The sequence below is a fragment of the Lepisosteus oculatus genome, chromosome 14 (genome assembly GCF_040954835.1).
Source record: "Lepisosteus oculatus isolate fLepOcu1 chromosome 14, fLepOcu1.hap2, whole genome shotgun sequence".
NCBI classification, from domain to species: domain Eukaryota; kingdom Metazoa; phylum Chordata; class Actinopteri; order Semionotiformes; family Lepisosteidae; genus Lepisosteus; species Lepisosteus oculatus.
This window is the reverse complement of record NC_090709.1, coordinates 21,378,531-21,404,750: the sequence shown is the minus strand read 5'-3', so window position 1 is coordinate 21,404,750 and position 26,220 is coordinate 21,378,531. Positions and strand designations below refer to the sequence as shown.

Below are 26,220 nucleotides of genomic sequence, written 5' to 3'. Positions count from 1 at the left end.
CAATGTGGGGACTGAACCCACAGTTCTGAGATTAAGAGATTCATGCTCTATCAACTGCACCTATAACTCTTGTGCTACAGCAGTAATGTTTCTGGGTGTGGATGAACATGACATAATAGGCTGACAGCAGGAACACGTGGCCCACAGGCAGTGACAGTATCGCTATCACATTTGGCTGCAGTATATTGTGTTGAGAGCAGCAATAACTTTCCTGCAGAGATGGGAGTGCCTTTCATACAGCTCTTTCAATCGGACAGAGTAACAGGAACCGACCTAAAGTTTCGGCTGTGGATCCATCTCCGCATGGGGGAAAGAGACAGTAAAATAGCAATGAAGAAACAGAAAGAATTGTGCTCGCTGCAAAGTAGGAAAGAGGTGGTCAGATACATAAAACAGCTTGGTGATAATTTGCAGCGACAGTTTTATGTTATTTAGTACACGGATTTCTCTTCATGTTCCTTAAGATGTGTAATTTGTATGTTGGTTGTATGAGAACAGTTTCTTCTCAAGTCCTGTCAATTGACAGTGGAGAGCTAGCTGGTGCACATCTTCAAGAAGACTCTCTTTAAGGCAATTACAAGTTTCTCAAACAAATCTGTGTCATATTTTTAAAATAATTTAGCTAATGAGCAATGAGAGTATAAATTAATTCTCCCAATCTCCATACAAAGATAAAACTCCATGTGTGAGTCTAAGTTTCTTTGAGGCTACTGATGTACGTCATTATTGGACATTCCCAGTGATATTGACTAAGGAGCTCAATTTTTACATGTTGTAGTTCAACATGTGCAAAACATTCGTATCCCCTGCAAATATCGGCAAGGTCAGTGATATTCTCAACAATGCGTGACATTGCAATTCGTGCCATAATTTTTCCCAATGTATTCTGATATGCCAAGATCAGAGGGTCATATTTAAAAAACTGGTGCATTAAAATTGTTTGTACTTCAGGATTTTGATAGTCTGTTACATTGTCTTTCACACATCAGTGTCAGAACTGTGAGACATTTTCATAATCGGGGGGAGGCCGTAGAAATAAGCAGAAAGTGCAATCACTTTTTCCCAGTGTAAGTCCGTGTTATGGTGAGTTTTTAAAATTGGTTTGCGATTTTCTGAAATATATTCCATACAAAAATATAGTTTGGACAGTCGCTATTTGGATATTCCCTTTCAGTGAAGATGTCTACAGTTTTCCAGCCGGATTAGTACTGATCGAAGAGAGCCATCTACAGGCGAAAGGCGACATAACATCACAGCAGCAGCATTTAAGGTGGAACGAAAAACACGCATAAGAAGCTGGCGAATAAGAAGCCAACTTCAGCCTCGTAGCAGACCCTGGGAGGCACGCTCAAAATAATCATCTTTCCCAGTACTTCAGAGTCTTATTTAGATCGCTTCACTGCAATTTTATTTGATTGATTGGAGATGTGAAGCCATCGAGCCTGAACTGCGCTTCACATTGAAATTGAAGCCATTTCTCATGTTCTCTCAGTGTCGAGGAAGCAATTGAGTGTAAAGGAGGCGACTTGAAAATGAAACGTGTAATCACCTTACAGAGGGTCTTCACGACGGGGTGCGTCAGCTAGTTCTCCATTATTGTCAATTTACTGGACTTCTGAAGAAACCTATCTACAACGAAAATACAAACTGCACAGTTCAAGGCACATGAAGAGAAATCAGTGTGCCGATTGACTCAAAAATGTCGCTACAAACAATCTACCAGGCTGATTTACTTGTCCGACCACCTCCCTCCGTCCCCCTTTGCTGTTAGCACAATTCTTTCAGTTTCTTTTCTTGTATTCTCCTTGCTATTTCAGTGTTCCCCATGTATAGATGGATCCACAACCGAAACCGTTTTCACCCTGTGTTTCTGCACCGTCAGTCTGTATGAGGAGCACACTTTGCACAGCTCCAGTGGCGCAATCGGTCAGTGCGCGGTACTTATACAGCAGTGCACAGCGAAGTTATGCCAAGGTTGTGAGTTCGAGCCTCACCTGGAGCAGTGTCTTTAGCTACTGAAAGCAACTGTCAAGTTTAGATATTATTAGGTATCTGATGGAGATAAATTGACATCAAACGAAGAAGTAAAGGTTTACTTCGAGTCACAATCAAATAAGGCTCCACAGCTGAAACATTGTGTTTCCTTCTCTTTTCAGCATGGAATAAACCTTGACTTTTTCCTTTGAAGCCCATGCATTCTGACGCAGCTCCCTACTTAAATTACCATCAGCTGTGTACCTCCAGCTGACCTGTACACAAATATATGAGAGAGGTCTACTGAGACGAGAGGAGCACTGAAGACTTGAAAAAGCTCTCGAATTAGACTCTGTGTTTTTGTTGTTCCCTAGATTTGTTTTTAATGTTCTTTTTCTTTTGAAGTTGTTGCATTTGTTTTTTTTTTGTAGTTGTTAGACTACTACAGGGATTTACCTGGGTTCCTGGAAGACTTCTTGTTTTGTGTTTGTTGTGTTTTCGGGTTAAAATTGTTTTTTTTCTATTTATAGGACCCCACGCATTACTATGGGAGTAGATAACTTTAGTTCTTACATTGTACCTGAAATTACCACATAAACTACTACTCTGTTTCCCTTTTTTTAAAAGGCACAAGTGAAGTTTGTTTTTCCTTGCTGCTGATTGGTAGCTACAATGGGTCAATTGCAATAAACCCTTATACAATAAACTCCACTGAAATTTGTCAGCAGCTCTGTACTAAACCTGTTCTCAATTGCAACAAACCTAAAATAACAGCTGCTGCCCGTTAGATGTTACTGCATTAGGAGTCTAGCTTAAACCACCTCTTCATAGGTTTTAAGCTACTCAGTAGCGGACTAAGCAGAACAATCGATCACATTAGAACTGTCTTGAATGTAATGGAAATAATGTACTCATTAAGTAACAAGCTTATGCACCACTTGCTTGAAAATTATTATTATATTTAACTAAAATTGCTTTCCAGACACCACAAATATTCACAATGAATGTTATCATTACACGCATTTACTAATAAAAGTGTTATTTATTAATTATTATGTATATCTTCCATGTATATTTTTATTAGTAGCTGTATTACAAGTAATGCATATACAGTCTTTATTATAGTTAGTTTTCAGTTATCCTGGGGAGGGAAGAGAATGGAAATTAAGGAAATAAAAATTTAAAGGGCTTTTAAGTCTTCAATGTGTTCTGTCATAGCTGTGTGTTGTCACATCTGGGTGTTAGTTTAGTATATTTGTTGTATTATTTATTGTGATTTAACACTACACTTGTGTTTCTCAGGAGAAAGCAGTAAGATTTTGTTTTATTTGAGGGTACAGAAAATTGTATTGTACGCCCAAATGTAAGGTTACGTTAAGAAAACATTATTGTTACCTTTTGCAACGTTATTTATTTAAGACGGTTCTTCAGAATAGTGTCCCTTACGTATCTGTGACTGTGGTCCAACAATAACGGTGCTGAAATAGCCGGAATGTGTGGGAAGAAGATGGAGATGGAACAGGAGGCTTATTCAGTCGATAGAAAGGTTGTGTAGGACTGAACACACTACGGTTATGGTACTGGGTTTAAGAGCATTACGATCCTACAGTCTCCTGATCCGTAATCAGATGCGTTATCCAATGTACCACTGGCCCTTGTACCGCATTCCTCAAGTGCACCACTGTGAGCTTGCGCCGCTACAATAATACATCGCCCCAGTCCAAATTTTCTAAAATTAAATGAACACTTCCATTAAATTTAATGTAGAAGGATGTTGCTTTCCATAATGATAAACTGTGTGGCAAGACAGGCACCACTGAGACTCAACCCCAGGATCTCCTGTTTACTAGGCAGGCACTCTAACCAACTAAGCCACAGCATTCTCACATCCTAGTGTTAATTCTGCATCAGCAGGGTCAGCTTGTCAGCACGCCTGTCTCCATTTGGTGGTTTGAGCTGACGTTGCCATGACGTTGCCATTAAATGCGACCGAGAATACTCCAACCGGCGCGCCGCTATGCCTGCCGTCGGAGAACTAAGCCATGGCACTGGCATCAGATATCCCTTTTACAGCCACTTGGACACATCTCAATTGCTCTGAGACACCTGCATTCAGTGTGCGCTGAGCCTGCTCGCTGAGCAAGTGACGAGAAATGGCTTATGTCCAAGGAGTTCAATATGCTTTTTATGTTCAATGGGGTGTCCACTACAGCTAACACTGAAGCGCAGCACAGGCTCTGTGGTTTGACATCTCACAAGGTAAATGTTGAAATTGTAGGTGGAAGAGGAAAATTACCCTTGAGTATGGGGAAAGAGGCAACTCATGTCCGGAGGGGGCTGAAGTGTGTATGGAGGTGGCCAAGTGGTTAAGGCAATCTCCTCTTAATACATGATACTCTGCACAAGTAGGTTTGAACCCCATTCTCCTCGAGGAAGGGCTTTGACACATTTTGACCTTTTTAAACTTGGTGTGCTTTCGTTTTGTTTCTTCGCTCCTGTATTACAGCAGTAATATTTCTATAGGTGTATTATCATGGTAGGCTGACAGCAGGAACACGTGGCCCACAAGCAGTGACAATATCAGAGGTGTCTGCAGTGTGTTGGTTTGTAAGCAACGATAAAATAACTTGACATGGAAGCAGGTGTGCCTGCATTAATACAGCTCCATCGAGAGGAAAAAGTAACACAAGAACCGACATAAATTCAACAGCACGTTTCTGCAGCTGAAAACAGAACATACTCCACGTGATGATTGAGCTCACAACCTCGGTATAACTCCACTATAAAAGCACCACAACCTGACCAATTGCGCTACTGGAGCAGCACAGCACAGTAGCACATTTTCCTCAGTGTACTCAAACAGTGCTTCTTCCCTAGCCTACCAGCTTCAAGACTTTTTTAAATTGATCAAAGATTCATTGGAAAAGGTTTGTTGATGGGTCAGGTGGGAATCACACCCAGATTCACTGCTTGCAAGGCAGCTATGTTCATCATTATACCCAGGACTGGCGCCAGGGGAATGATCTGTAGGGGGGGGGGGGAGGTCTGAAATCCTGAGGGGGGTAGTGATATTTCGGTTTAAATGGAGCCATTGCAACCATCCAAGTGAATTCTCGCAAGCATGCCACTGATTAGTATTTCATGTTAGAAGATAACGACAAGCAATCTGGTATTTAGTGATGAAGAACAGTTCCACGTTCATCAGAACTCACGTGATTATTTTTGCCTGGAGCATCAACCATATGTGTTCATTTTTGCAACAACATCAACGGTAACGAGGTTCTGAATCATTAAGAAATCATTGTAAAACCAACAGAAAGTAGAAACTTCTATAACTACAGTCCTAGTTATATAACGATTGTAAGTATAAGGATAAACTACTGCAAGGCATTGGTCCACCTGAGCAAATAAGGTCATAATAATGTTGACACCCCAAAACATAGACACTATGTAACGTGCTGTTCCTGGACAGATAGCCCTCCTGCACATTAAACAGTCTGATGTAGTAACTGTGAATTCGGGGTTAGTGTAGTTATCTGACCATTGACAATTTATCCAAAACTGAGGGGGGTGGGACTGTTCAGTTGAGGGGGCGATTTTGGCATGCCAGTAACATTTTGACAAAACGTCCAAGAGTTACGAAAACACTTACTTTGTGTATAAAGTACATTGTGTACACACTGTAAGTTCAGAACGCGAGAAATACTGCTCAATATGGGATCCTGTCCAGGAATATCAGGGCTGTAAGGGGGTCAGATCTATAGATGTAGTAAACACATTAGTGGAGACAGTGTGTCTGCCCTCTGTGTGAGAGCCAGACAGGAAAAATAATCTGTGGTCTGGGAAGAAGAGACCCTCGTTGGAAGAGCGGTGCTTCTCACAGGAGAGAATGAAAAAAATATTTTTCTCCTTGGGGGAATTAAAAGCACTTATGGGGAGTGGTGTGATGGTAGTGCATCTGATACCACATCAAAAGGTTGTGTGTTCAAATCATGTTGAGATCGGATGATGTATGTTCAGGTTCAGCTGGTGCCGAACCCAGGAATTAGACCATGCCGTTTGGTTTTATCTGTACACCACATAGATAATCTAAATGAAATAACAGAGCAGTACAGGACACGCATTCAGGAAATTACACAGCAAGTCATTTTGAACATGACAAGAGAAAAGGCACACTGCACATCCGTGAAACATCACGTCCGACTTTAGAGACAGTTACATCACAGAATGGAAGTTTCAGGCCCCTTTTTCATTACAGGTTCAAACTAACCTGAAAGTTACAGAGTTTTAGGTCACTTTTGTATTAAAATGTGTCTGAAGCCTATAAATATAATTTGCCCTTTTTTAAATTGTGGATGAAATCCAATCCCATGTACCAAGACCTTACAGTATATTCATGTTAATTAAAATGACTAATGCTATTGGACATTAGCTGGTGCTTTTTGTAACGATTTGCTATTTCATGCTGGAAAGAAGGAAACCTGACCAACGTTTGCTTTCAGGTGCGGTTCATTCACATAATGGACTTCTATTTCTGAGTAGCCTGATTTAAAAACACACGAACCCGGTAGAAGTCGAACCTCCAATCTCATGATGCAAAATCAGACGCGTTATCCATGAAACCACTGGCCAATCATGTAACTGAATTGCACCATGGTGAGTTCAGCACTGCAACTAGTAATTACTAGTAATAGTAATAATCCCATCCTAAATTTCTAAGTGAGAAACGTGTTTTCTACATTTTTATCAGTTTTAAAATATCATCTCTTTAATACAGACAAAGGGTTTGTGTTTCACTTTGAAATTCTGATTGATTTAGAATTCAAAGAAAAAGATGCTTTCTTCAACAACACAGTGCAATTATGACATCTTTCACTCTACTTCTCTCTTGTAGTAAAGCAGACCTTGCAGTGTGAGCATTTACTCTAGTAAATTAGGTCATGTATCATGTTAAATCACTTCTTCAAAACAAAACATTCCTGGTGCACGTTTTCTCCATGAAAAAAATACATTTTTCCCTTACATGATTTCTCTTTTTTTTTGCATCAGAGTACAGAAAGAAGAAAAAAGGGAAAAGCAGTGTCGCAAAAAAACTCCATCGCCCTTGGGAGATGTCAAGCTCATCGGATATGAAAAGTGCCCAATAAAAGCAATTTCTTTTCATTTATCTTAGCGTCAGGGCTGCTATTGTGTGTAGAGGAGGCAACTTGCTCAGCCAGCAGACTCACCGCTTACTGAATACAGGTATGTTTTGAGTGTCATGCTGATCGTCTTATAAATGCAAAAGAAACTTTTAAAGCTGATAAAGTTTTCCATTGTAATTTGCATGTAGCTACAACGTCCCTGGAAGAGAGATTTTATCAGTTGCACGTAATCAGTATTTTTTACTTTTTGTTTAGTACTGGAAATATATATTTTTTAATTTTTCTAAAGAAGATCTCAAGAAGTATTGCCAGGACCTTCCTTAAGCATTCAATAGCGATATTAATGGATCAGAAATGTAAGGTAAATTGGTGATCTGAGCCAAAATAGTCCTTACACGCCTCCTGGAACAGTGTTCATATCCATAGCAAGTTATATTCTTTTTCAACCCCAAACGTTGCTATTGCATTAAGCTTTGTGTGACCATTAGAGGTTTCGGTAGCTTCTGGAGAGCGCACTTTTCCAAACTGAAACCTATAAGAACATTATTCAAGACGCACCATGTCCCAGAATCATTCATCGGGACTAGGATTAATATCAATGGAAAGTACTTCAAAATAAAAGATTTAACTGAAATATTAAAAGAGTAGGAAAGCATTTAAAGTAGAAAAAAATCAGTTCAGATGATATTTAATTTTTTGAGAAATGGGCACATACATCAGCTCAGTGAGCAGTGCGAGGTGCTCTTCTGGAGATGATGTTAAATTAGTTAAAATCATGTGATAGTTAAAAAAGCTTAATACTTAGTTAAACAGCCAGCACAAATGGTTGCGTTTGTGATTATGTCACTTCTCTACTACAGCAGCGTCGGTAAAAGACCCTCTGAAAGCAGTAAGGCTCTGCACAGCTGAATTCGTTGCTATTTGGAGAAATCCACAAACTCGTGTTTTTCATGTGCTTTAAAAGACAGCCATACTCACCGACAAAATAAAGACACTGCTGCTGATTTTTTCCGAAGCACAGTTGACCTTTCTGAGCCAATTGATGAAGCTCACCCAATGAATACTATAGCAGAAGGTGGAGGAAAGTGCAACTTTGTAACTATCACAACCACAGGAACAACTGCAAGAAGTAGAATCAATTTCCCATCGAATGGTGGTGTTGTCTGAGGTACGCGATGTGAGCGTGTGCAGAGAATCCCACAATCTCTTCAAAACTTGGACAAAGTATTTCTGATGGAGCGCTGTGCGCAAAGATTGAATAAGCTTTGCTCCTGCCGATGATTCTGCGTGAAAAAGCACAGCATTCAAGTTTCACAGACAAATGCACCATGCCTACTGTAGCGGCGAGGCTTATTAATAAGAAAGAATTAAGTGTTCTGAGCCTTCCCAAATGAGGCCCCATTTCTGTGTTCATCTCTGTGGTGCAGCCACAGAGAAACTATTCATGCAGGCTGATTTAAGGTTCCTGATAAGGACAGCTCCCAAAGGGGATGCACTTAGCTAAGCCTGGCTATCATGATCAATGGTCATCCATTGGTGCCTATCTGTCTAGGGAGTGCCAGTTGGACATCTGGACTGCATTCCTAAGTGTCAGGAGTAAGTGACTCATATTTCACCTTGATCAACCAATCAGGGGCTGGTAGGGCCGAGTAACCCACGTGGGACTCTGATGCCCATGGAACTTTCAGCCAATCAACGAGCTGAAGTTCCTCCAGGTAAAAACAGGCAACACAGAGAGCCTGAGAGATTCAGTAAGATTCAGGGAGATTCAGTAAGATTCTGGAGAGGATTCTGTGGACTGTTCTAAAGGGAATTCAAAGGAGAATTCCAGGGCAGGACGGCCCAGGAGCAGAAGGCTCCCAAGGGCAGGACATTCTCGCAGCGTGCCTCCTGACCATCCTGAGACTCAGCTCGGACAACCACGGAACGGCCAGTGTGTCCGAGTGCCAGAACTTTCCTTTGTTCTAAGAGTCTAGAGTGGAGGTTGCCAGAGAGTAACCAGCAGCAGGCCTCGTGAACAGGTCGGAACTGTGGACAGCTGAATCACTATTCAGAACTAGCTCTTCATCAGGAACGAACCGGTCCTCTTCCTGACTTTCTGGGACCCACAGTCATCTTTTCTCCTGTGCACAAACTTTGCTAGTTAAAGCCAACAGTGAGCATCAGCAGTGCACCGTCACAAGCCGCACAGCACAGCCTGGCACCGAGCCAGAGAGCGCGGATTGGACAGCAACAGCCTGCAACTGTTTGTTTGTGCCCGCAGGAGATCTGAATCCCCAGAAATTGGATGAGTATTCAACTTCACTGCATTACAGCTCGAGAATTCCATTGTTATCCAAACCAGTTGATATCAATTTAATTCCTAAGAGTTATGTACTTGTTTTGAGTATCTAATGTAGAAGTTGTAACCAAGTTCACTTTACGAAACGGTCTTAATGAATGATATACTGAACGTATGTCCTCTTGATATGTGTAACACTTTGTAACTGATTGAATATATATCTTTTGTATTCTGATAACCCTCTCGATAAGATCTGTTAGGTTTACATGCATATTCTATGTATTAATAAATGTATCCTCGTGTATTAGCACCTGTGTGTGTGCGTTGTTTGAGTTATGTCGCATGGTTGGACTCTAAAGCCATCAAAAGAATCAACTTTGTGATTTACTGCTACAATAAATAATTGTCTCAGTAAATGCCCAAACCCTACAGAACTGGTGCCTTCAGAGAGCCACTACAGTTACATATTTGGCGTCCCTGAACGGCCAGTTTTTCTTACACTACAGAACCAATTTTAAAAACAATTGCGGCACACTACGATTCACACTGACTCAAAAGTGATCACGGCAGATGTTGTTCCCTGCATAATGCTGAAGGGACCAAAGAGCATTGCTGTTGGGAACACAAAATGAGGTTTTTTTATGCCTTGATGTTAAGCTGACAAAGACTATCTTGAAACACCTAGTTCAGTCTCTCGACAGACTGCCAAGCAAAGCTTTTACCCATTGACGTCGCAATAGAAGGAAGGTCTTAACCCACCAACACTTAGCAGTGGCAAGATTCAAACCTAACCCAGCGAAGAAAATGGAGCACAAACCCAGCACTTAGACCACCCAGCCACACTCCTTACACCTTACTCTCTTGAGAACGTCGGGTGGGTTCAGCTCTTGTTGTGCGACGCGTGGAAATGACTGCATCTTCATTTTCCGAGATGTTTCCTATCACATCTTTGTCAGCTCTGAATAAAGTGCTTCTTTGGAGCAGGCTTCAGACCTTTTATTTTATTTATAAAGGAGGGCCATTCAGAAACATGTAATTCCTGTTTTAGAAATGCTTTGGGCGGTGTGTTTTATATAATGCACTAACAGTATTCTGATTGTATACTGTAGACCTGTGTAGCAATCATACTGGACGTGACTGGGATTCTGAAATGTTTCTTGAAAAGGTATTCAGGGCTGCTTGAATCTATAATAAAAAAGTGACCCGAAACTTCCAACCTTCCAATCACTGATGTCGCTCTCCCTAAACCTGTACGGGATGTTTTGCTGATGTGCAGTGTGCCTTTACTCCTGTATTAAAAACGACCTCTGTTGTTGGGCGGAGTTGAAGGAGAACTTACTGCACAGAAAAAGTACGTAACGATAAAATATTTCTGCGCGTGAAACACATCAATCGTTCAGCATTTCTAAAATGTTTAATTGAATTGACAAAGAAATCCTCTCCTTAAACTTCGAAAAGGATTATCTGTTATCCAGCAGGCGTAACACTGCAGTTGCCCGTTTCTCACAGGTGGTTGAAGTTGTGGATAACATTTAGCAGGTTTGGCACCATGGCTTAGCTGGTTAAGACGCCTCACTAAAAACCAGGAGACCCTGGGTGTGAATCCCAGCGGTATCTATTCGTAGACAACAGGCCACTCATTGTCAATATTTATGGAGCTTAATTTAAAGACAACGGGAGAAGCATGAGTTACAGCTTTCTGTAGCTGTTTTATATAGCGATGCATCGGTTGGCTCTGTGGCGCAATGGAGAGCGCATTGGACTTCTAGGCTTTGATAGAATGAAGTCATTCAAAGGTTGTGGGTTCGAGTCCCACCAGAGTCATGTATCATTTTGATTCAACCTTTCAAAATCCTCTAGGGATCAGTGTTGATCAAGTCAAATAAAGGACTTCTTAAGAGTCCACAGTTGAAAATGAACCAGCAGCCACAAGAAAGAAATTAGCACTGGACTGTGATCACATTACTCCTGTCCTGGACTCCTTGCACTGGCTTCCTGTCAACTTCAAAATCCTCATGCTCACCTATAAGGCTCTCCATGGCTTGACACCACAGTACCTGTCTGGGTTATCGCCCTACTCCCCACCTCACAACCTTCGCTCTTCTAATTCTGGTCTCCTATCTGTCCCCCAGTCCATCTACACTCTATGGGTGACAGGGCCTTCTCCTGTTTTGTACCAAAGCTCTGGATCTTTATTCCCAAGGATATCAGAGAGTCACCTTCTCTAAACTCCTTCAAATCCAGACTCAAAACCCTCTTCTTTAGAAGAGCCTTTAATGAACTATTCTTTACCCCTCTGTTCCTACTGTATCTAATACCACCATCTATTGTCTCCTCTAACTGTGTATTCTCATCCTGCTTATCTTGTGTATTTTTTAACTTTATTGGTTTCATTCTGTAAAGCACTTTGAAAAGCCACCTTTAAAGGCACTATATAATGTATAGATTATTATTATTAATAATAGTAATGAACAGCGCATTTAACACTGAGCACATGCGGTCCTTCTTTGCAAAGGATTGCAAAAGCTGGGAATTAGCCTTTCACTCGTGTTGTTGAAGACCGTATCCTGGCTTTGTTGCAGGAAATGTCTGGATGCCATCACTGGATCAAGGAGAGGATCAGGGTTTTGGGAAGTCTTTTTGATGCCTGACACTGTGTGTTTCCTGGTTGTAACGGGTGTCATTCTGGACCTAAACAACAGAGAACACTGTTGAAATAGCTGAACTGCCTAGCGGACACTTTGTCGCCTTCTTCTGACCTGTATTTAATGCGATTCTCTGAAAACTTGGCACGTTATATCTGTGCTACCTTTATGGAGGGCACACTCATAAGAATCATAGATTCGATCACAAGCATCTAAAAATGAGCCTGAGAAAATGACATCACGCTATGAGGCTGAATGGCACAAATTCTCCTGTTACTTCTGCAGCAAATGTGTGTTTTTTGCTTCTTATTTGGCAGCAGTGGGATTCCAACTCACACCCCCAAAGAGACTAGAGCTTTAATCTAGCTCTAAATTAAAAACTAGGTGACTTGTAATGGCTGGTAGGAGAGGAAAGGTATAAATGCTTCTTTTTTGGACAAAGTCTTTATCTTTTTTTTCACCAGTTGTTTTGATCAAATTATTGTAACGCAGTGCCATATTAAGGTATAATATGTACATGAACGTCATGTCTGAGTCGATGATGGCAGCTGAGTATCGCTGGAGGACAGTTCATCATGAGTGGGTAAGCCTGCATAATGAGGGAGAAGAGATCGGCCTCTCTGATGCAGTGTCCAGTGACACTAACCTTCTGTCCTACTGTTCTCTGCTAATGTAGATGGTGAATGTTTATTTAGGTGAATGTAAGGTTTCATTCTTGTAAAATATTTCCGAGCACTTTTTTTGTTGCTGAAAATTAATCCTGAGCATTTGAATGAATTCCGATATTGTCACCTAATTCCATACATTGTTTCATCAAACTAGAACATTTAGAGGAGGTCAATTGCATTTATGAATTGCATAGTGATAGTATTTCTTTCCATTTAAATACTTCAGTCAAAAATGTAGAGAAGGTGCTCCTGTTTTCACCATTATAAGAACTGTGATGCACCAGTAATATTTACTCTCATAAAAGTATTGTAATTGTATTGTTCTGTTCTGTAACAATCTTGAGTGACACAAACCTTCTGTTTTACTGCACTACACTTCTCCAGAGGCCAGTTCAGCACACAAGGATCCTCAGTCAAACAAACACTGCAATCGCTTGATAAACGCTATTTCTCATCCTTTCTCTTAGTGTCGGTGCTACTATTGTATGCAAAGGAGGCGACTTGACAATGAAGAGAGTCTTCATGAAGGTGTGTGTCGGCAAGCTCTCCACTGTCAATTGACTGGGCTTGTGAAGAAATCAATCTCATTCAACAACCATACAAATTGCACAGCTTAAGGCACATGAAGCGAAATCTGTGAGCTGATTGACACAAAACAATGTCACTTCACATTATCTGCAAAGTTGTTTTGCTTGTCTGACCACCTCTTCCTACTTTACAGTGAGCACATATATTTCAGTTCCTTTCTCCCATGTGGAGATGTATCCACTGCCAAAACTGCTGTCTGATTATTTAAATTATCTGTAAAACTGTTACATGACTTCATCTAATTGTAAATTTATAAGACGGTCTGTGAGACATTTGTGAGAGTAGCTGAATCCCAGGGCTGGTATGGAATCACACACAGGCGGGTCTTCTGTGTGATCTGAGTCCCACTGCTCAGAGCTACAGACTGGTCAAATGGTCACTATTGTAGACACGACCATCGGACCATAGGCTACAAATAATCAATATACCGATCATAGTGTCACTACTGTTGTTTATTACATAAATACTGTATATAAATAATAAGATAATTCCACACTCATAAAACATTTATAAACATTTTGGGAGGCTGACATACAGTAAAGAAAGTAATACTGAAGAGTTTGGAAGTCCTGGAAAGCGTTAATAGATCCTTCTTGCTTTCGACCTGGAACAGAGCCCACAACTGCCAGATCAGTGACCCCTGAGCCCAGTTCACAGAGAGGAGAACCAGGAGCTCTTCTATGTCTCTAAGAGGGCTGGGAGGAAAGATAAAAGGGGGAAATGTGACATGAGTCCAGGCTGTTCTGTCTGATATTGTTCATGTAGCAGCACTGATTGTCTGAATATCTTCTGGTTCTGGATTGTGAGGATAGAGAGCAGTACGGAGTTGAGATCCTGTCTGAGTGTGAGTCTGAGCTGTGAATCTCACTGAGAAGAGAATAATGATTTTTTATTCTGCCTGAGAATTTTCCTGAGAATTTTTTTCTTTTCCAAGTGGTGTTACATCCCCTTCAGATACTCTACACAGACTGCCAGAGAGAAGAGGATAGAGAGATGGACAGATAAGAGCACACACAGCAAGAGACACCGACGTCTTGATTTACTTTGAAGCAAGTGTTAATTTCTTTTCTGGAACAAGTTGTTTCTGAACTTCAAGAAATTCATACAACTTCTGAAAGATAAAATACAAATCTTGCTTCTCAGGACAGAAGAAATGCTTCCAAAAAATGCCAGTGATTTTTTCTCCTTTTAACGAAAAGTGGAGAAAAACAACAGCAGTGCAACTCCGTCGGCTTGATTTAGCTTAATACAAGTATTCACTTCCTTTTCTGTAGATTACAGCCTGCGAAAGATGAAATGAACTTCTTGGTTACTCTTAGTCAGTGCAGAAGAAATACTGCCAGCTGGCAGGAAAATGACAGTATTTTATTTTCTTTAACTACAAACATGTGAGTTGTGAAAAGCAACGGGAATGTGTCCCTGTGCAGCTGTTAAACAAAGGGCTGGTGGGTCAAACGTACTCAGGGACGTGCTTCAGATTGTGATGATGTAAACAAAATCTCCGCTAAAAATTGAAGGGATTTCTTCGCAAACCCTCTTGAATGTGGCAGGAAATCTTTGTGTTTTACTCGTGTGCAACTACAACAAGTAAACAAATAAGTACCTAAGTCAATGTCCAAGAAAACCATCTTCACGTGTGGAATTTTTCTTTAACTGGCTGTTGGGAGAATTCATTTATACACCCGTTGTATCCTTAGCAAAAATATTTTAAAATTAGAACACAGATTTGTTGGAGAACTTGACAATCCTTGACAATCATTATTAAATGAGCATTATACAAATGTGCGTTGATATTTTTAATATGTACCTTAATTGTAATATATATATACATAATTGCTTTGATATGGATGTTCATTTGAAGGAATTGAGGAAACTATGAAGGATCGCAGAACAACCAAAGATACATTTGGGCATCTGCTATTGGTAAAGATGAAAGAGTACCTTAAGTGTGAAGCTTTCATACACACGAGAGAAAAAAACAGTTTTAATGCACTTCATTAAACTGATGGTATGCTTATCAATCGTGCATAAAGTGTACATAGCAGAGGATGGTTTCAATCCATCGACCTCTGGGTTATGGGCCCAGCACGCTTCCGCTGCGCCACTCTGCTGACAGCTGTTATAATGTGATTCAACACAACTGCTCTATCTTTGCTTTCTAAAAGTGCGCCCGAGATGAAAAGTCTAAACGGTAAACGCAGACGTCACTTTGAGCACTTGGTCTTTTATAGCACAAATCATCACCCGCTGCTCTACATGGGCGTGTCTTCAATATCGTTGAGAACCAAACCTTCTGCTTTCCGAGGCAACTGATTCTTTCGTCGTTAATTCCCAAATCTTCAATGAGAATCAGTGAAACGAAAATCAAACACATGTACACACTCGCGTCCTAACCTGAAAGAAAAATCTACACCCACTTTATAATACTGAAAATGATTCAGGAAGTACAGCAAAGTTCTAAAACCAGCGAATGCATCTGCATACAGTACATAAAATGTCAATTTTTCAAAAGTAAAATCTTCAGCTTTGAAAGATTACCATCCATATATTTTCGTTTTTCTCTTTTTTTACATAACACGCTTTCGAGAAACAAACTGTCTTTTAATTAAGGTTTCATTAGAAAATGTGTATCTTGGTTTGCCAAGTTAAAATCGGCACATCCCAGTGGGCTAAAGATGTAGAATATACGACTATTGAACGCATACCAGACGTGTAACTGTGCTCCGTAACTGGTCTAGAATGAAATTGATTATATGTTTATTATACATAAATGGTTGTAGTTCTATTATACGGATAAATTTAGAAGACTACTATACATATATAGTTAAAGGTCTATTATACATCAAAGAAAGATTTTTATAGGTGTAGAAACTAGTAAATAAAGCCAATGATTTATTTTAGAAATTTATTCTTAAAATATACAACTATTCACACCTGAAAAATATGTAGTTCAAATTATACATTATATACAATATTGTAATCAACAAATGTCTAACCATCATAAAAAACACAACTAGTAAACTTCAGTTACAAATTCTAGTAACATGGCAATATATATATATAGTAATGACAAACACAAACTAATTACATGAACACGGTAATATTTAACTCAAAACCACATTTCGAAACTTCTTTATTTCCACGAAAATATTATTAATGTAGCACAAACGCTACTTTCTAATAAAGACAGAAAGAAACTATTTGTTTTGTGTCTCATGGTGATCCTCCTCTCGATACTAATGAAATGTTTAATATGATCCCTCGAGAAAAAAAAGGAGTCAATTTCCGCCTGGAATGATTGATGCCCCATCAAACATTTTGTAATATCCCTGGAAGTTTATACAGTAGAATCCTGGTTCGTGGCTTAAATTCAAGGTAAACAAGACTAAGGAAACGAGTTGGAAACTTGATGTCGAAGTGGGATTTAAATCACCCGGAACATTTCACTACATTGGGCAGTATGTGCTAGGGGGCATTGCTTGACATCCCTTCGATAGCTCAGTTGGTAGAGCGGAGGACTGTAGTAGAGTCATTAGGGAATCCTAAGGTCGCTGGTTCGATTCCGGCTCGAAGGAAGGTGCTTTTTGTGTACTTTAATCAAAGAGTTAAAAAAGCGTATCTGTTTCATTCAGACATTTATCAAAAGTTCAATAAACGACGAAGTAGAGGTTCCTGTTCCGAATTCAGCCCACGTCTGATTGTCTTGTTTTGGCCAAGATCCGATCTTTGAATTAAGGGACTACTCTGTCTGCTTTGTAATTCAAAAATACATACAAATGTCAAGTTTTTTGTAGATATAAAGGTGTTCTCTGTTTTCAAAGGATAGGTACTTAATTGGCATAATGATTTGGTATTGATTTTGTATCGTTGTATTATGAAGTTTGTGCTTTCTGTGTTTTTATCGTATTGTGAACTTATTTTTTAAACAAATGCTTACAAAGGCAAACAGGGCACACATCTGTTTATACCAGTGGTGAATTGTACATTTGTACAAGCTACTGTGCACTTCTGGGAGTATAACAGGTTCGATATAAAGTGGCAAAAATATAAAAGGGGAATATACCCCAGACTGCGTATAAGCTCTCGTTGTGACTGTTGTTTTATTTTTAGATAAAAATGGCGTACTGTGCACGAAATGTTGCAGAAACACAATTTGATATTTTAATAATTATTATTTTAATAATTTGATCAAATTGAGGCCCAGGATCCAAATCTTCAGTTCTGATTTTTTTAAGTGATATCTTTCCTTCCTGTCGTGGAAGTCACACGATGTGAGCAATTGTTTTTTTTACGTTGCGATCCAAAGATCCTCAGGCGCACTGTAACCAAACCAGGATGGATTCTGCTCGGAGCCGGACTGAGCTCATTCTCACTCCCTGTGCTAAAAACAGAATTAGCTCTTCCCCGAACATCGTCTACAGCTGCTGGATGGTGCTCTGCGTCTTACTGCTCTGGCAATTACTTTGACGAAAGACAGATCACTTGTGCGCTTTTAACCTTCTCGCAGCTACAGCTATAGCCCTGAAAAAAGCATTAGCTTTATCAGTTTTTACATTAATCTATTTTGAATCAAAGTTTGATATTTTTTTTTATTGCATTTTACATTACAATTATAATAATAATTATTATTATTATTATTACGCACACTTATATAGCGCTGTTCTGGATACTCCACTCAATGCGCTTTACAGGTAATGGGGACTCCCCTCCACCACCACCATTCTCCTGAATGATCACAGAGAGTCAGGACCTCGGTTTTACGTCTCAGCCGAAGGACGGCACCTGTTTACAGTTTAGTGTCCCCTTCATTGTATTGGGGTATTAGGACCCGCATGGACCGCAGGGTGTGCGTCAAGCGACAGAAACCAGACGTGTGTCGGGCTCGGCTGCGAGCAGGACAATGACATCACAGGGACAAAGTAGAGGAAATCAAAAGGGTTCTATAAAAGACCTGTGTAAGCTGTTGGTTAGCAGTCTGGACTCTAAATCCTCCAATCCGATTTTAAATCTCTCTAATACCTGAGCTGCGGCTTCTTCCGAGTATTTATTCGTATACTTATTATGTGTAAGTGTATAGATGAAACCTTTCATATATTGTTCAGTTTAAATCAAAATGCTTTACTAATACAAGAGAGAAGTATAGTATGAAGGATGTGACAAATCTATGATTTCTTGGAACAAAACGGTTTTTATTTGCATTCGAAATGAAGCGGAATTTTAGCGGGACACACAAACCCTTTGTCCTTTTTAGAGTTTTTAGAGTGAACAGACATAAATGTAGAAAACGTGTTTTTTAGCACTACAATAGCAGGGTCAGTGGCATAATGAATAACGCGTCAGGCCTCGCGTCAGAAAATTATAAGTTGGACTGCCGTCTGGCTTGTTGCGTTTATACCACTTACGTTGTTTTATATAAATGAACTCCACCTGAAAGCTATAGAAAACACTTTGGGTAAGTTGTCTGCAGCCTCATGCGAATTTCGACAACTTACCCAAAACACTGTACTGTCTGGAGATCAGCTCCAGCTCTGAACTCAATTGCAATGAAAAACCATGCGTAACAAAACTGGAGAACAGCTGAACTTGTGTTCAGTTCGGTGATGAGGGATCAGAACTGTCCTTGTTGTAATTAGCACGAACTGCACAGGCTCTGAATCAGACCATGTCAATTAGTCTGATCAATGTAGGACACGTTAATGTAGAATTATTAAAAGGTTTATTAGTTAGTTAGTTCAGGTTTACCTACCTGAACTAATGTAGAATTATTACTTGGTCTGTCTCTTGTTTGTATATAAATGAATGTCTCTGACAACTTAATGTTAGTTTTACGATGTAGGTCAGGCGTTGACATATGCACGAGTATACTAAATGTCTCACTCCTGATTCAACTCATGTTCTATAGGAGATTGGCGATTCCTCCTGTTTCTCATACAACCATATCAGAACAGAAGCCCATTTCACCCAGCTCTGATTCAAGATCGACTTGCATCTTTATCCCTTTTTTGTTCGTGATCATTATTTTCTTTAGTTATGATCAATATTGAACTTTTTCTAAGTGAAATGACAATAATCAAACATGCAGGCAGATTTTTGAAAAGTATTCGGAATTGACAGGGTGCCCCTTTGGAACAATCGTCAGAAATTGTGAGAAAATGAAAGTTATGTAAGCTCTCACACAAAGCATTGAAGATTGGAATCTGAGTGTAAAAAAGCTACCCGTCTCCCAATGATAGGCAGGGATACACACCATGACTCGAATAGACTCAGCGAACTTTAACACCTATGATATTACGAGTGCTTTGCACGTGTCGAATTTCAAGAAGGAACTACTACAACAGTTGTGGACAACCACCGGCAAAGTCCAATGCCGGCAACATCTGAGAAAATAATGTTCACTCATGGAATTTGGTCTTTGAATGGCTGGCGGGAAAATTCATTTATACTCCTGTTGCACCCTCAGCTAAAACATGTTAAAATAACAACGCAGATTTGTTGCAGAACCTGACAAGAATTATTGGGTTAGCACTGTATGTATTCTTGTATATTTACTTTAATTTTAATATAAATGTAAACATGCATGCTGTATAAGCTATTGTAATTTTAAAATATGTTAGCTGAGGATGCGAAGGGGGCTATTATACCTTGTGAAACACGCAAGGAACTGTAAAAAAGGCTGTTATTTGAATAAAATTGGCGATCACAAGAAAACCACAATTTATGTGGTATTATCATCAATATCCTTCAAAATCTACGTTCAAATGAAGGATTTGAAGAAACTATGAAAAAAGCAACAGTAATAGCAGAGGATTTTGATTTTTGCTCTTCAAGTCAGAAGATCACCGTAGAGTTACACCCCTACAAACAGCACAAAGGATGAATCCCACCACCTTCATTATTGCTGTGTTTGTGCCAGTGAAAGTAGCGTTTGTGTTATTGAAAGCATCTCGGAAGATGAAGGTGCAGTCACTTCCACATGTCATGATATCATTAGATCTGACGACAAGAGCTGAAGCCCCCCCTAGTCCAAGCCAGCAATGTGAAGATGGGTATGAAGGAAGGTAGCGTGGCTGAGTGGTCTAAGGTACTGGATTTAGGCTCCAGTCTCTCTGGGGGCGTGGGTTTGAATCCCACTGCTGCCAAATATTAATGTTTTAAGACCTGCAATACAATCAGTAAAAGCGCTTTTTGTTAGGCTGCGGGAGGTGTTTAGAGATAGACTTTCTAAAAGACAGGCTTAACATCAAGGCAGAAAAAATATTTTTTCTCAATAGAAATTCTCTTTGGCACGTTCAGCTTTATGTAGGGAACAACGTCTGCCGAGATCACTTTTGAGGCAGTGCACATGATAGTGTACCGGCAAGTACATTTAATATTGGCTGTGGTGGTGAGCTGCTTTTGTCTGTGAAACTTTTAATTCTTCACGCCGAATCGTTGGCAGGGGTAAAGCTTATTAAATCTTTGAACATAGCGCTCCATCAGAAATACTTTGTTCGTGATCAAAAGAGATCAGAGGATTAACTTCATGAATTCACATAGCATACCTTACAGGAAAGATTTAAAAGGGGAATTGATTGTGCTTCCTGATGTTGTTCCTGTCGTTTCTTTGGATACAAAGGTGAATGTTCTTTGACGTTCTGCTAGAGTATCCACTGGGTGGGCTTTATCAATCAGCTCGGAGAGGTCATCAGTGCTCTGTCTCTGGAAAATAATCAGCACTGTCGTTTTTCCCTGTCCTGTCTTTTAAAACATATAAGATCACGAGTTTACAGATTTCTCCAAATAACAACTATACATTTTAACCCAGCGGTTAGCATTCCTTCAATCCAATAGTTTTACTCCGGGTAAAAAGCAGCGAAATATATAGAGAGATTATATTCAAATATTTAAACGTTCTTATTGGATTACCTGTATGGAGATATCGCTCAGAATTCCTAATATGATTTTGAGTTCCGCTTTACTACTTTCAGAGTCTTTTATTGACCTTGCTGAAGCAGAGAAGTGACATAATCACAAATGCGACTTACCTGTGCTGCTGTTTTTGGTTAATAATGATTATTGCAAGGAAAAAAAACAGCTCCTTGCATTAAGAGCAAGAGCAACCAACACGCTCGCTTGTTGAGTTGGGTTTTTTTTCCGTGGTGCTCTTCCTCAGATGTAAAGTTATTTGGCGAGCAAGGACCTCTGAGAAGGAGCCTGAATCCATCAAGAACTCAGAAATTCTAATATCGCACTACTGTCTTGTGTACAGAGATCTGCTTCTTCCTTTTTGAGTGTTTTGGTGTTTAAGAGCACGCTTCCTACCTCGAATGTTAGTTTCAGGAGATGTGCTACCGGATAAATGATTATCTTGAAAAGGTTTGGGGATGCACTGGCCGGGATTAAAACCCGGCTCAATTATTTGGAAGTCACCTGTACTACCAACACACTTCTAAGAAGCACCCGCACATTTTCGCAATCCTCTCTCTCACCTACAAAGTTTTGAAGACACAGACGACCAATGAAAACTAATTTGATTCACCCAAGGCTTCACTCTTCTGTTGTGATGTTGTTTTAATTAGTGTTAGCTGTGATGAGGTATTGTTTCTGTCTCTTAAAGTTTAAGAGTCTGCTCCTTTCTTCCTGGTATAGAAAAAAACATGTTCCATCTTTGTTTACAAACACCACTGTAAATTATTTGTCCATCTCTAAAGCCTGTGTGTATTGACAAGGCAATTCAAAAGCACATATTAAATAAGAACACGATCCTTCTTGTTACCATTCCCGTGGTTGGAGCGTTGTTTCGCCCTTTAACGTTCTTCTACAATATTTACAGACAGGGCTTTATCACTGGAGTTGTGTGCATCGGTCCATGAACATCAACTGTACTGCTGTTTTTCTATGCGTAATTTAATCGCAAGCACTTAAAAGATGCAAAAAGATTTCAAGGAAAACATAATTGAAAGACAGTCGAGTAAGGAGGTAGAAAAACGCTCTCCCCCATTGAAGAATCAACCACCGTCGCCCATGTGACTGGATATAAAAATAAATTATTCATTTCAATTATTCATGATGGGTGGATTGTGGTCAGTGAACATATGCACATCTTTAAGTCAGTTCCACCATCTGTGCCATAGGGGATGTAGTTCAATGGTTTTCATGTATGAAGTTCCGAGTTCAATCCCTGGCATCACCAGATGTCTTACATTATTGTGCTCACATCGCAATCTTCTGTTGAGTGAGAACTCTTTGCTCGTGTTCATAGAGAGACAGGTTTACACAATTAAACTCAGTCACACACGAAGTGCTACAGTGTTGCTCTGCTGTTTTAAATGTACCTCCAAAGCATTTTGTTCTGTTAACTACCAAATGATTTGAACTAATTTTACATCATATTCAGGAAATCCAGAGAAGGTCATCAGACTTTTAGTGGCTGTTGAAGAAAACACCTGTTGAATCTCACCAGGGATTTCTTGAGAGATCATTCAGCAAGCGAGTTAACAGGGGTTAACGTAGAGAGTGGCGGAGGTGGGATGTCAGGGCTTGACGTCACTGCTTTATGCAAAGAATGGAGGGGTGGTCGTCAGGGCTATATGACTGTGCTTCACGCAGAGAGTGGTGGGGGTGTGATGTCAGGGCCATACGACAGTGCTTTACACAGAGAGTGGCGGAGGTGGGATGTCAGGGCCTGACAACACAGCTTAACGCAGAGAGTGGATGGGTGGGTGTCAGGGCCATATGACACTTCTTTACGTAGAGAATGGCGGGGGTGGGATGTCAGGGCTTGACGACACTGCTTTATTCAAAGAGTGGAGGGGTGGGTGTCAGGGCTATATGACAGTGCTTTCCGCAGAGAGTGGTGGGGGTTTGATGTCAGGGCCATATGACACTGCTTTACACAGAGAATGGAGGAGGTGGGATGTCAGGGCCTGAAAACACAGCTTAACGCAGAGAGTGGAGGGGTGGTGTCAGGGCCATACGACACTTCTTTACACAGAGAGTGGTGGGGGTGGGATGTCAGGGCCATATGACACTGCTTTATACAGAGAGTGGCGGGGGTGGGATGTCAGGGCCTGAAGATACTGCTTTACGCAGAGAGTGGCGGAAGCGGGATGTCAGGGCCTGACAACACAGCTTAACGCAGAGAGTGGAGGGGTGGGCGTCAGGGCCATACGACACTTCTTTATGCAGAGAGTGGTGGGGGTGGGATGTCATGGTTATACGACAGTGCTTTCCATTGAGAGTGGTGGGGGTGGGATGTTATGGCCATAAGACACTGCTTTATGCAGAGAGTTGAGGGATTGATGTCAGGGCCATACGACAGTGCTCCACTCAGGCCTCTGCTTGAATTTGTACTCCTCCTCTCTCCCTACCTCTACCTCTATGATATTTGCACTTTCTGGAGAGGCGATTTTCTCCACTTCAGTAGCCCGATTGCGTGGAGAGGGCTGTAGAATGTGGCACCGCCTTTCCTGCTCCGTCCATGACAGGCGTGCTGGTCTCTGGAGAGAGAGCACGGTCCATCAGCGCACTCCAATAAAGGCACTGGAAGCAGCTGAAATGCATTGGCGAAGCTCAGCACTGGGCCGCTGGGCACATCTTACCACTGTTTCCGTAGTGTAGTGGTTATCATGTTTGCCTCGCATGCGAAAGGCCCTCGGTTCGAAACCGGGCGGAAACAGACTGGCTTCTTTTGTCGCATACAAATGGGTTGTACAACTTTTAACTAGCAAATGGAAGAGGGCTGAAGTAAGAGACAAGATGTAAATAGGGTTAACTTAAGTCAGTTCTGCCTGAAAATTAGACTTCTAAGCAACAGGGGTTTATGGCAGGAAAGGGGGTTAACTGATAAGGATTCCAGATGCGAGGGGGCATAATCTTAAACTGACCATTTGGCCAGGGTCTCTTAACTGGCCAAATACCACGACCCCCCCTTACCATAACACCGAATGACGTCTGAAGCAGCAAGGAAGGACTATATAACCTAAAAGTTTGTACCGGCACATCGAACAATACTTCGGTTTTGTTGTCTCTTGTGGGAAACAAGACTTCGGCTTTATTGTTCCTTGTGTCCGTCATGGCAGTGAACAGGTCCTGGTTACAGGATCTCTAAAAAAGGAAATAAAGACTGAAATCAGATCCGACCCACCATGCTGCCACGGTGACGGTGCACTGCCCAGTGAAAGTGGCAGCCTGTCCCTGGACTGTGGGAAACTGGAGCACCTGGAGGAAACCCCCACAGACCAGGGAGAGAACATGCAAACTCCACACAGACAGCACCCACACCCCAGGTCCAGCACTGTGACGCATGCCCGACGATGCGGAAGGGCTTTTACAAATGAGTGTGTAACTCACACTGGTGCCCAGGATGGCCTGCTACCGGAACGCAACCTAATTTTCTTAATGCAGTTTGTTCGAAGCGGTTTGCAGGAGCTGGAGGTGAGGACTGAGCTGGGGTCCAGTGTGCAAGAGTGACTACTGATGTCGTGTGTGTGTGTGTGTGTGTGTGTGTGTGTGTGTGTGTGTGTGTGTGTGTGTGTGTGTGTGTGTCTGGATCATTGTGAGCGCCGTCAGGTTTGTGTATTTGTTTAAACAAGAGGACGTGTCTGTGCGGGTCTGACTCTGTGTGAGGGTGCAGCTCTAACTGTGCGCGCGGGCGTGTCTATCTCTCTACACTGCATGAGGGGCTAAATCTGCCTCCGAGAACCCGACTTTTCAGAAGAAAAATCAATGAAAAGGCACGGCCTGGCCCTCTTCTCTTGCTCCCGACGTATAACACACTGGGGGATGAAGCTGGTGTCTTCAGCTGTAACCCTAGCTATTTATGCAAACAGCTCTTTTATGAAAAGCAGCTCTAGGCCTAGACAAGAGGAACAGATAAAACAAATCTTAGATTTATGGCTTATTCAAAGCAGACTGAGCGCTGCTATACTGTATGTAGGAGCCAGAGATGAAGAATGAGCTATTTAAGGAAATCAGGAGTGTGAGAGAGGGAGTGTGTGTTTTTCCTCCCAATAGAGAAGGCTTGTGGTTCTTTCTGCTTTTCTGCACAGGCTGCCAACATAAGTACGTGTTGGGTTCTTGGTTTGAATGCTCGAGTTGTCAGGCTGGCGTTTTTTGTTCCTATTGGAGCCCATAATTGTGAACAAGGCGCTTGAGGAGGTCTCTGTGCAGGTGTGCGTTTGTAATGACGTGTGTGCGCATCTCTGTAGCGGATGTTTCAGTAAAAAAACGCATTTAAAACATTCAACCTTTTCATGTTCCTAATATTCTTTCATTCTTCACAATAATAACTAAGGTTGCTGCTGGAAGAGGTGTTAGTGGGGCCACCAGGGGGAACTCTCACCCTGTGGCCCATGTGGGTCCTAATGCCCCAGTATAGTGACGGGGACACTGGAAAAACTGTAAACAGGTGCCGTCCTTCAGATGAGACGTAAAACCGAGGTCCTGACTCTCTGTGGTCATTAAAAATCCCGGGGTGTTTCTCGAAAAGAGTAGGGGTTTTACCCCAGTGTCCTGGCCAAATTTCCCATTGACCCTTACCAATCATGGCCTCCTAATAACCCCCATTTATGAATTGGCTTCATTACTCTGCTCTCCTCCCCACTCATAGCTGGTGTGTGGGGAGCGTTCTGGTGCACTATGGCTGCCGTCCCATCATCCAGGTGGATGCTGCACATTTGTGGTGGTGGAGGGGAGTCCCCATGTCCTGCAAAGCGCTTTGAGTGGAGTGTCCAGAAAAGCACTATATAAGTGTAAGCAATTATTATTCATTATAATGTAATAAGTCCATTATTTCTCACCCCTCCATTGCAAGGCATACACAACACAAACACCAGGAACAATTATCTCAGAAGTGAATTGCAAATGTATTGAGTTGTGATGCAACTGTAACTTGAACCTAACATGACTGTGGCGTGCATTTTTGAAATTGCATTTTCACA

General features: G+C 41.1%; 5 non-coding genes across 5 annotated transcripts; all 5 read left to right on the top strand.

Annotated features, from left to right (window-relative positions):
- Positions 1–1,908: 1,908 nt before the first annotated feature.
- Positions 1,909–2,002, top strand: trnai-uau (transfer RNA isoleucine (anticodon UAU)). The gene is made up of 2 exons: positions 1,909–1,946; positions 1,967–2,002. It is a non-coding gene; the product is annotated as a tRNA-Ile (tRNA).
- Positions 2,003–11,130: 9,128 nt separating this feature from the next.
- Positions 11,131–11,223, top strand: trnar-ucu (transfer RNA arginine (anticodon UCU)). Its single transcript has 2 exons — positions 11,131–11,167; positions 11,188–11,223. It is a non-coding gene; the product is annotated as a tRNA-Arg (tRNA).
- A 5,564-nt stretch (positions 11,224–16,787) lies between these two features.
- Positions 16,788–16,875, top strand: trnay-gua (transfer RNA tyrosine (anticodon GUA)). Its single transcript is given in 2 exon segments — positions 16,788–16,824; positions 16,840–16,875. It is a non-coding gene; the product is annotated as a tRNA-Tyr (tRNA).
- Positions 16,876–20,357: 3,482 nt separating this feature from the next.
- Positions 20,358–20,439, top strand: trnal-uag (transfer RNA leucine (anticodon UAG)). Its single transcript has one exon. It is a non-coding gene; the product is annotated as a tRNA-Leu (tRNA).
- Positions 20,440–23,884: 3,445 nt separating this feature from the next.
- Positions 23,885–23,957, top strand: trnaa-cgc (transfer RNA alanine (anticodon CGC)). The gene has a single exon. It is a non-coding gene; the product is annotated as a tRNA-Ala (tRNA).
- The last annotated feature ends 2,263 nt before the right edge of the window (positions 23,958–26,220 follow it).